Genomic DNA, 11993 nt, shown 5'->3' on the forward strand with positions numbered 1-11993 from the left:
ATATCCTGATGTAACTGCAGGAGCCAGGAAAATGGAAGGGAACCAGGGAGGTAAAGGGAAAGAAGGAACCTGAGAGAGAAGAATAGTAGGCACAGGTGTTACTAAGGGAGAAATGTGTAAAATGGAGATAGTTAAATGGGAGGGGGAGGAGGGCTACACAAGGAACTATGGGAATAAAGGGGAACAAGGAGCTCAAGAGAGGTGGGGCTGCAGCTTACAGAAATTATCTTTTTTGTTTTTTGGGTTTTTTAAAAAATTCTTTTCAGACAGAAATTATCAAGTGAGAAGTCGGGAAAATGGGGACACTTTAAATGAGGAGAGTGGGGAGGGAGGATAAGACAGGGAGAGAAAGAGAGAGATAAATAGTGCCTAGCTAGTATAAAACCAGAGGGAATGGTATTAATTCAAGAACCTATTGGAAAATTACACGTACAATAGTTCTATATGAAGCCGGGTGTGGCGGCGCACACCCTTAATCCCAGCACTCGGGAGGCAGAGGCAGGTGGATCTCTGTGGTTTCAAGTCCAACCTGGTCTACACAGTGAGTTCCAGGCCAGCTGGGGCTACAGGGAGACCCTGTCTCAAAAAGACCAAACCAAACCAAACCAAACCAAACCAAACCAAACCAAACCAAACACAGTATCTCTACGTGAGTATGGGTGAACGCTACATAACAGGAAACATGCCAGGCAGGAGAAACCTTCCTTTGACTTGTTGGCCAGGGTAGTCCAAGAGACTCCCAGAATCACACAGGCTATTGCCACAGCCCTTGATTGCCTCCCAGAACTTGAAGGTAAGGCCCTATTGCTGAAGTCAGGACATACGTCAGACACAAGATTTGGAGCAACAGAGCTGGGATTGACCTGAAAACCACCTCCCCTGAAGGCTAGCTCTCATAGCTTTGGAGAGCACTACCCATACTGCTATGGGTGAACATCATCAATGGTCCAATCCCAGCTTCAAGGCCTGAAAACCACATCAATGACCAGCATGGCAATTGACATTGGTGCAGTAATGGCACTTTTATCTTGGGGGTAATCAACAGCTACCTAATTGGACTTAAAGCCCACTCAATGGGAAGATACTCATATGTGGTATTATAAACCTAGCCAAATACACATAGCTGGAGAGGTCAGAGATCTTGGAGAAAACCCCAAGGCTGTCACATCCCTAGACAAATGTAATTTCTTACTATGTGCAAAATATGGATCCTTAAATTTATAGACCAGTATCCCAGTCACCACCCATCAAAGAAGCTTCTTTTTTGAGAGACAGATAATTACAGAGTTCCACAACTGGTCTCACACAGAGATTGTCTGCAAATTGTCCAAATCTAAGTGGCACATCTAGGATGCAGCCTCTACACCTAAGGCTCAGGGAACACAAAGAACAAGGGATGAAGAGAACACTAACGCATCTCTCAGTTCTCATCAATGAAGCTCCTCGTGCAACAGAGGGCCAGGAACACAAAAGGTCACAAATGGCCAAAACGCAGAGAATAAGAGTCTCCAGAGTGTGGGTCCTTATACAGGATTACTGTATTTAAACCCATCCATCCAGGACTTAGGAACCATTGTGGAAGAGGGGGCAGAAAGAGTGTAAGAGCATACAAACCTACAGCAATGGTGTGAGCATGCACAAGACCCAGGTAAACTTAAGGAGACAAAAATCCAGCACAGAGAACTGTGGGAATGAACATCAGGCTCCAATCTTAGTTGAAGAATTATTGGCAGCTGATTACTACTGGGTGAGGAAGAGTTGATCTTCTTAAAGGGAGAAACTCGATAGGCTGAATAGATTCCCAGTGGATGAACTTGCATTGAGGGACATCTGGGGACACAAACTTTACATGATAGGCCTGAACACAAATGACAGAATGTTAACTCCACTGTGTGGGAGGAGGGCGCTATGGGAGGTGCCACAGGGGAAGGGGGTACAAAGATGATTTTATGTATGAAATACACAAAAATTCAATAATTTTTTTTTAAAAGATAAGGTGAACATTTCTGAGACCGCGCGTGACGTGCACATGCTCGCACACACGGACTCAAAAGCAAAGAGCTGCCATTTGCCTCCATGTTTACATGGACATCAAGGCTGCCCAACACCTGTTTAATATTTGTGACCCCCGGTCCCTGAAGCAACCATCATGGGAATGTAGATGGTAGGTGTTATCTTCCCTGTGTATTGATCTCAAGTTAAGTCCCATTTCAATAGATCTGGACTTGTATTTTATTCCGCAGTTGCATTTAACAGGACAGATGGACCACCGTAGTTTTAATTCCTGAGAGTCCTGTAATTATCTAACCAAGGTGGAACATCTCTGGGCATTGTATACCATTCTGCCTGTTTTGTTACCAATCACATTAAGTAGGCTCACATTGCCTCTGACAGATGACGTGGGCCTTCTGGACCAAGCCACCTACTCCACACATCTCCACTGAGGTCAGTGAGGTGACCACCAGCATCTTGGGATTAGAAGAGCTGATAAAAGTCAACTTCAAAGGCCAGCATCTGCCCATCAGTCCAGTCCTCATGGCAGATGGGCAGGACAGCCCCAGGCTGGCTCGGAGACACACAAGGGGGAAGTGTGGAGAGAGCAGGAAGCTCTGGGCAGCTCCAGTTTGCCATTCTTGCCCCCTGGAGTTCAAAGAACTCCTTCCTCTATCTTATGCCAAAGTGTGTCTAGCTTTGCCGTGTCACTTTGCACAGAGCAGTGTTCAATTTACCCAAACAGCAAACTTTGAAGACAGCTGCCCTCCCCTCCTGCAAGAATGTATGCAAATCAGTTCAACCCAAAGAGAAACAAACCCCACTCCCTGGCCCTGATGACCCCTAAGTCGAGTCTCACAAGAGCACCCATCTTAGCACAGTTCTTCCTGCCCCCAAGATGTAACTCGGAGTTTCCCTACCCTGGTGTGGCTGTTTCTCCAGGACCTTGGAGAATTTGGGTTTTGGTTACAGCCAAGCACAGATGAGGTTAGAAGGGCATGAGAGAATGGTTGTCTTCCCTTCTGGAGGAGACACTCTGAGGAGACCTCACAGGTGAAGGGCTTCCAGTCCTCAGGTCTCAGGGTCTTTTTATCCCTGCTCCATCTTAGCAAGCTCTCTCTTTTTTCAACCACGGTGCTGAAGAATGAGCTGTACCATTTACATTTAAAATAAATGTTTTAATTTTAAATAAAATGAGCCAGATTCAGAAAGAGAAATACTACACATTCGCTCTCATGAATGATAGCCTGTCAGTGAATCCACTGGGGTTAACACACTGCCAGTCCAGTGGGCCTGGTTTTCAGTGATCTGATCTGAAGCCTATGTTTTCAGTTGGAGGGTTTTTTTCTGAGTTGCAGGAATGCTTGGCAAATTTATTCCTTTCCTTGAGGCAAGGATTTTTTGAGAACTGGGCCAGTAATACTCCTACAATGCCAGAGATGAATTCCCAGTCCTGCTCACAATAGGCAAGCACTGGGCCACCGAGCTACATCCCCAGCCCAACACCATGACTCTTAAGTAAACAGCACTGATAAATGAAAATGCTAATTTCAGTGCATCTCACTTCTCCCTTTAACAGGTCTCTGGGTTGTATTCAAGGGTAAAGACAAGGTTCGTATACAGTTTGCTACTTTTTTTTTAATTGAGGTGTACTTTGCATACCATGCATTTAATTTTTAGCCAGCACACAAAATACTAGGTCTTATTCTGACATTTTCATACAGGTTTGTCATGGTACTGCCTCACTTGAGTCTTCCACCCCTTCCTCCCTCTCCCCACTTCGTCTATGAAAAGAGTCCCCTCTGCGTTATCACCCATGTATGTGCACATGCATGTTTAAGTCTAGATTCCACATGAAGAAATTGGGTGCTATTGGCTTTCTTTTATAAAAAAGATTTGTTTTTTGTACTATGCATATGAGTGTTTGCCTGCATGTGTGTGTATGTACCATGTACACGCAGTATCCTTGGAGGCTAAAAGAGGGCATCAGATTCCTTGGAGCTGGAATTACAGGTGGTTGTGAGTCAACACGTGGGTGCTGGAAATGGAGTCAAGGTCCCCTCGTGCTTGTAAGCAGAGCCGTTTCTCCAGCCCATGCCGTCGTTCCTCTGAGTAGCTTCATTTCACTTCACAGGATGATCTCCAGTTTCCCTCCTCTTCCCGCGAACGACACAGTCCATTTCTCTTTATCGCTAAATAAAATTCCATTGCATCTGTGCAATGCATTCTCCTACCCATTCACCTGTTGATAGGCATCTAGGCTGGTTCTACATCTTGGCTATTATGAACAGTGCTGCAGTCTGCATGGATGTTAAGTATCTCTGTGGTCATGTATTTCTTGAAGGACAATTACATAGTCTTAGCACATCCACGTGATTGTACAACCACGACCATCAGCTAGCTTCCAAACACCTGCATCTCTTGTAAAAGAGCTCCTGTTTGCAAACTTGGAGAATTTGAGCTGGGGTGGGGTGGACTGGGGAGCCTCCTCCCTGAAGACTAGCTCTTATAAAATTGGAAGGCGTTATGCAAGCTACCAAGCAAGGAAATCAATCCATGACCCTACCCAGCTGTAAAGCCTATGAGCCACAACTGTGACAGCCCAACAAAATATACCTGTTGAACAACTGTAACACCTCGATCTTGAGAGTAACCAATAGCTTTCTAATTGGCCTTAAGGCACACTCAGTAGGAGGTGCCTGGTACCGTAAACATGGGCAAATATGCATAGCTGGAGAGGTCATGGACCCCGGAGGACAGCCTAGCCTGGCCGCTTTCCTAAACCAATGTAAGTTCCAACTGTCTTCTAAATAATTATCCTCACAGCCACAGGTAAGTGTAATTCTCACTGCTCATCGAAAAAGCTTCTTTTTGCAACAGATGGAGACTATTACAAAGTTCAAAAACTGGTAAACGTGGAGAATAAGTGACCATGGGGTGCCCAGCCCCAACTGACACATCTAGACCGCTGCTTCTACACCTAAGCCTTGGGGAGCATTGTTGAAATGGGCGTGGGTGCAGACAGATGGAACAAGCCAGAGGACAGGACGCCTGCTGGACACGCTGTGTTCTAGACGTCACAGGGTACCTGCAGCCATGAAGCTCAACAATATGGTACCTAAGCAGTATCTGGTTAACGACGTCAGCTGACATGCCAGTGTAGATGGGGACATTTCACAAGGTCCCACCTCTGCGTGAAGAACTACAGGCAATCAATGGCTGCTGAGGGAGGGAGAATTGGTTTTCTCTAGGGATGAGCTCCCCAATAGACTACCCAATCCCAAGCGGTCAGCCCTAAACACATGTTGGACTTAGTACATTGTATATGTGTGTATGTAATGATAGTAATGAAGGAAGAGGTCATGAAGTAGTGCGGTAGGGGTGGGGCGAGTCGGAGTGGGGAGAGGTTGGGGTGGGGTGATATAAACACAGTGTTCATGTATGAAATTGTCAAAAAAAAATCTAAAAAGTAAACAAATAGGAGTCCCTGTTCATGTTGGCAGGCCTCTCCCGTACTGTCCTCTTCCTAAGAATCTGTTATCTGCCTCTGTGGGTTTGCCTTGGCTGGATACTTCCTGTCAATGAAACCATACGCTGTGTGGTCTTTTGGGTCTGTCTTTTGTCACGTAACATTGTGGCATATATTAGCACTCTCGTGTTTTAGCTTTGTTCTTTTTCAAAAATAAATTTGTGGGGCTGGAGGGATGACTCAGTGGTTAAGACCGCTGGCTGCCCTTCCAGAGGACCCAAGTTCGGTTCCCAGCACCCACATGGTGGCTAACGATCATCTGTAACACCAATTCCAGGGAATCTGACGACCTCTTCTGACCTCTGTAGGCATTGCATGACATGGGTGCACTTATATACATGCAGGCAATACGCTCATACACATAAAATAAAATATTAAACTTTTATTTTATTTTTGGTGTTTTTTTGAGACAAGGCCTCCCTGTAGCCCCAGCTGGCCTGGAGCTCACTATGTAGACCAGGTTGACTTAGAACTCAGAGATCCACCTGCCTCTGCCTCCTGAGTGCTGGGATTAAAGGCGTGTGCCACCACACCTTGCCAAGTAAAATATTCAAAAATAAATAAATAAGAGGACTGGGGAGATGACTCAGCAGTTAAGAGCACTGGCTGCTCTTGCAGAGGACTCAGGTTCCATTCCCAGCACCCACATGGCAACTAACAATCATCTGTGACTCCAGTTCCTGGGGAATCTGATGCCCTCTTCTAACCTCTGTGGGCATTGCACAACATAGGCACATTTACATACATACAGGCAATACACTCATACACATAAAATAAAAAATAATAAATAGCCAGGTGTGGTGGCACACACCTTTAATCTGGATCTCTGGAAGTTCAAGGACAGCCTGGTCTACATAGTGAGTTCCAGGCCAACTGGGGTTACAGGGAGACCCTGTCTCAAAAAAGGCAAATAAATAAATAAATAAATATAAAGTAAGGGCTAATGGGGTTGGAGAGACAACTCAACAGTTAATAAATAAATAAATAAATAAATAAATAAATAAATAAAATATTTTTCAATAAATAAATAAATGTGTGTTGGGGTATGAGTACCATGGTGCACATGTGGAGATTGGAGGGCAGTTTTGGGGGAGTCAGTTTTCTTCTTCCACATGAGTTCTGGGAATTGAACTCTGATCACCGGATTTGTACAGCAAATGCCTTTACCCTGTGAGCTGTCATTTTACAGCTGACTGCATCCGCCAGGCTCCATGCATCCACTCACAGCCGGTGAACATGTTGGCTGTTCCTACTTTATGTCATGAATGATATTAACATCAGTGTACAAGTCTTCATGTTCCCTGTTTTCTTTCCATTTCCTCTCTCTCTCTCTCTCTCTCTCTCTCTCTCTCACTCTCTCTCTCTGTTCCATGTGGATATCAGAGATTGACATCAGATGTTTTCTTCTATCTCTCTCCTTATTTTTTGAGACAGAGTCTCTTGAACTTGTAGCTCATGATTCCTCTAGACTGGCCAAAGGACTCCAGTGGTTTGAGATTACAGGCACACACGATGGCTTCCAGCTTTCACGTGGGTGTTGGGGAGCCAAGCTTGGGTACTCGCTCTTTCATGGCACCTACTTTTCCAACTGAGCCATCTCCCAACCCTTGTTCATTCCTAGGGCGGCTAAATTCAGAGTCATATGGTAAGTGGCTGTACCATTTCATGTTCTCTAATTTCTTCATATCATTGTCAAACCTGTTACTGTCTGCCTTCGGCAACATCCATATTAGTGAGCATGGGAGAGAGTATGTTGCACTTTATGTAAACATGCAGAAGGACTAGGAATGTGTGCATGTGATTGCCTGTGCACAACAGAAGACCTCTGAAAGGGCACAGTGCAAAGGCAGAGCTGGTCTCCAGGGAGGAGATTGGGTGGTTGGTGGTTGGAACACGAGAGGAATTTTATTTATAGATTTACTCATTTATTAATTATTTCAATGTATTTTTAAATATTATATTTATTTTTCTATTTTATGTGTATGAATGTATTGCCTCCATGTATGTAAGTGCACCTGTGTCATACAATGCCTGCAAAGATCAGAAGAGGGCTTCAGAGTCCCCTGGAACTGGAGCTGCAGATGGTTACTAGCCACCATGTGGGTGATGGGAAGAGCCAGTGCTCTTAACCACTGAGTCATCTCTCCAGTCCCCAGGAGAGGAATTTTATGCTAGCTATCCCTCTCTAATTATTCGACTTTAGACCGTAAGTATTACCTGCACAAATCAATTAATTTCAACTTAATGAAATGTATACATAATAAAATGTATACTTAGTGATTTGTAGCAAGAGTTGACCAACTATAGCCTATGACCAAACATATGTTACCTGCACCATAAGCAAAACCAATTTTTACATTTTTAAATAGCTTTGGCTTTTTAAAAAATTTGTTTTTATTTTATGTGCATGAATGTTTTGCCTGCATGTACGTAGGTGCAACCGTGTATTGGAATTATGGATGATTATTAACTGCCTTGTGGGTGCTGGGACCTGAACACAGATCCTCTGCAAGGTCAGTGCACTTAACCACTGAGCCATCTCTCCAGCCCCTTTACATTTTAAAATGGTTGAGACATAAGAAGATAGACATTTTATAGCACACAAAAATTATATTAAAATAACATTTCAGTGAGTTGTGCCTGTTGGTTTGTTAGCTCCCATAGGTGCGTTTGTAACCATCGAGGTTGTGTGCAGCCTGCCATTTGCCTCAGCTGTGGCTACTTGACACAATGACAGTTGCGGTTACACAGTTATAACCCAACACCACAAGTTGCCATACTGCGACCTTTTACAAAAGATTATGAGTACATATCCTTCATGTCAAAACAAGAAAAGACTAACGTAGACTTTGATGTCGTGCTTATAGAGGGTAACGAGTGTGGACCGCCTTACTACCCAGCTATAAGGAGAAACTTTGCTTCTTCTGCAATGACAGCAGCTGTGTAAGTCAGTGCCACAGACACCAGCGCTGCACACCACACCCAGGGCTGGAGAGATGGTGTGGTAAGGAGAGAGCTTGCTGCTTAACCATGGGGAGCTGAGTTCAAGTTTCTAGTGCCCACGAGAAAGCTGGGTGTGGCAGGCAGGTCTGCAACTCCAGCACTGGGGCCGGGGGGGGGGGCAGCAGGCAGATGTTGGGCTCCCAGATCAGCCAGTAGTAGAACCCGTGAGCTCCAGATTCAGAGACCGTCTCAAAAAACAAGGGGAAGTGAATGAGGAAGACATCCTGATGTCAACCTGTGTTCCCTGCACACGCCTGCTCCAGTGGTGCACCTGCACACACATGCACACACAGAGGCATATACCACATACATACACAGCACATACATACATACACAGGCATAAACCACACACACCACACATTCCCTGCACATGCCTGCTCCAGTGGTGCACCTGCACACGCATGCACACACAGAGGCATATACCACATACATATACACAGCACATACATACATACACAGGCATAAACCACACACACCACACATACACACATATACATGCATACACACCACACACATACATCGTACATGCAGCCCACATGCCTGCTCCAGTGGTGCACCTGCACACGCATGCACACACAGAGGCATATACCACATACATATACACAGCACATACATACATACACAGGCATAAACCACACACACCACACATACACACATATACATGCATACACACCACACACATACATCGTACATGCAGCCCACACATACATACACACATATCCATACGCACAGGCATAAACCACACGTGTATCTCACATACGCACATATACATGCATACACACCACACACATACATTGTACATGCAGCCTACGCATACATATACACATAACCACACACACATACACATACGTACACACAGGCATATACCACACACACACACCGCACACACGACACATACACACATATACATGCATATACACACATACATCACATGTACACCATGCATGTATATACATAACACACAGGAATACACCACACTACACATGACACACATACACATACATATACACATAAGACACACATATACATATATACCATGCATATGCATACACACATACCACACACATATACAGACATACACATACATACCACACACATACATATACACATATCATACACATTCATACACATAAACACCAGACACATATATCACACACAAATATACACATACATATACACACATATACATAGCACACATATACACACATATGCACACCACACACATGCTATGTACATACACCAAACATCACACACATCCACACACACATATATATCATACACATACACACATACCACACCCATACACATATACATATGCCATACACATGCATACCACACACATATCACACAGTACACACATATGTATACCACACACATGCACAGATATACACATCACACACATATACGCACCACACATACACCACACATATACATACCACACATATACACACCACACATACACATATACACCACACATACCACACATATACACATGCACACCATATATATGCGCGCACACACACACATGCCCCACATACTAAAAAAGGACAAAGAGTTCACTACCAGAGTAAAGTTTTAAAAGTTCGTTCACTAGCCAAGAAAGGATGTTGATATATCTAAGTTAAGGGAAGAAGTTTTTTTATTGCAACAGCTCTCTAAACGTATCTAGAAAAATAAGCTTGCTTGCAAACATTAGTCGAGCCTTGAGAACAGCGACTGAAGTCTTCAGGACACCAAGAAAGGCATCAACAGTCCACGGAAACCGAGGCAGAAAGATATTAATGTCCAGCTGTTCACTTGTGGTGCCCAGGCTGAGTTTAAAGCGTAGGCTGAAGAATTTGCTTCCATGAATAGTCTGCAGGGAGCTACAACAGGTGTAAGAAAGTTTTTAAAGAAGCTGCAGGGGGGCTGGGTTGGGACTCAGTTGGGGGAGCACTTGCCTCGCATTCCCAGAAGCGGGTGCACACACACACACGCACACACGCACACACACACACGCACACACGCACACATGCACACCCGCACACTGCTGAGGGACTGGGTGTGCTCTACGTGCCTAATCGCAGCAGTGCTGAAGCCGAGACAAGAGGGTTGCTTGATCCAGTGTTTCACAAGGGCCTGGGCAATGCGGTAAGATCCTGCTTCAAAGAAAAGGGAAGGAGGAGGCGGAGGAGGATTGAAAGCGGGTTGGAAGCAGACTCTATTAAGATACCGGTAACCGTGGAGGCGGAACAGGCTTCACTGGGACAACAGGTGGAGCTTGCGGACTGGAAAGGGCTTCAGGTGTTAGGGAATTTCAGTATCGTTTATTCAAGTGTACATTCAACCAGAACTATTAACAACGGGTTTGTGCTTGTGAACTTGTCAACACTGCCATGACATTCTGTCCCAAACAGGATAAATATCTTGACTCGTCCCATCACACAGATTTTGAAGGCTCATTGAAGTCCCGAAGTTTGGTTGAAGTTTGCTATGAACTCAGAGTGCAGATTTAAGTTTTCTAACAAAAAGGACCTTTTAACACCTACTATATAATAAATAGTCTGGAAATTAGATTTTGCTATGTACTTAAAATGTTTCTTGGCAAACCCAGGATCATATAAAAAGACAAGTTCGTGCTTAAATGTGAAATCTGAATCGTGACAAAGTTGTTTCGCTTTTATTAAGTTTGTTTGATTTAGAAGTCATATTAAGCTACTTTATGCACTGTCCATGCCACTGAAAGTTTACGTGAGTCTGAGGTGACGGCTTAGTCTGTAAAATGCCTGCAGGATGAGCACAGGATCTGAGTTTGAATCCCCAGCACCTTGAGGCAAGGCTGGGCAGAGACAGGAGAATCCCTGAAACTCATTGGCCAGCCAACCCCGCCAAATGAATAAACTTCAGGTTCAGTGAGAGTCCCTGTCTTCAAAAATGAAGGCAGAAATCAATCAAGGAAAGACGCGTGATGTTAACCCTGGGCCACATGCACATACACTCATGCACAACACACACACACACACGCACACACACACACACAGTGATGGCTAGCTTTAGTGTCGACTTGATACGCCTGGGTAGAGGGAGCCTCAATTGGTGAACTGCGTCTATTAAACTGGCCTGTGGCCATGTCTGTGGGGCATCTTCTTGATTATTGAGTGATGTGGGAGGGCCCAGCCCAGTGTGGGTGGTGCTACCCCTGGTAGGTGGGTCTATGTTGTACAAGAAAGCAGGCTGAGCATAGGTCAGGGGAGCAAGCCAGTAAGCAACATTCCTCCATGGCCTGTGCTCCAGCTTCTGCCTCCAGGTTCCTGCCCTGAGTTCCTACATTGGGCTCCCTGATGAACTGTGACCTGCGAGATGTAAGACAAATAAATCATTTCATCCCCAAGTTGGAAGTGGTCTGAGTGTTTTGTCACCGCAATGGAAAAACAAACCAGAACACACACACACACACACACACACACACACACAGATTAAAATAAATGAA

This window comes from Nannospalax galili, unplaced genomic scaffold (genome assembly GCF_000622305.1).
Source record: "Nannospalax galili isolate Female #2095 unplaced genomic scaffold, S.galili_v1.0 scaffold231, whole genome shotgun sequence".
Taxonomy (NCBI): domain Eukaryota; kingdom Metazoa; phylum Chordata; class Mammalia; order Rodentia; family Spalacidae; genus Nannospalax; species Nannospalax galili.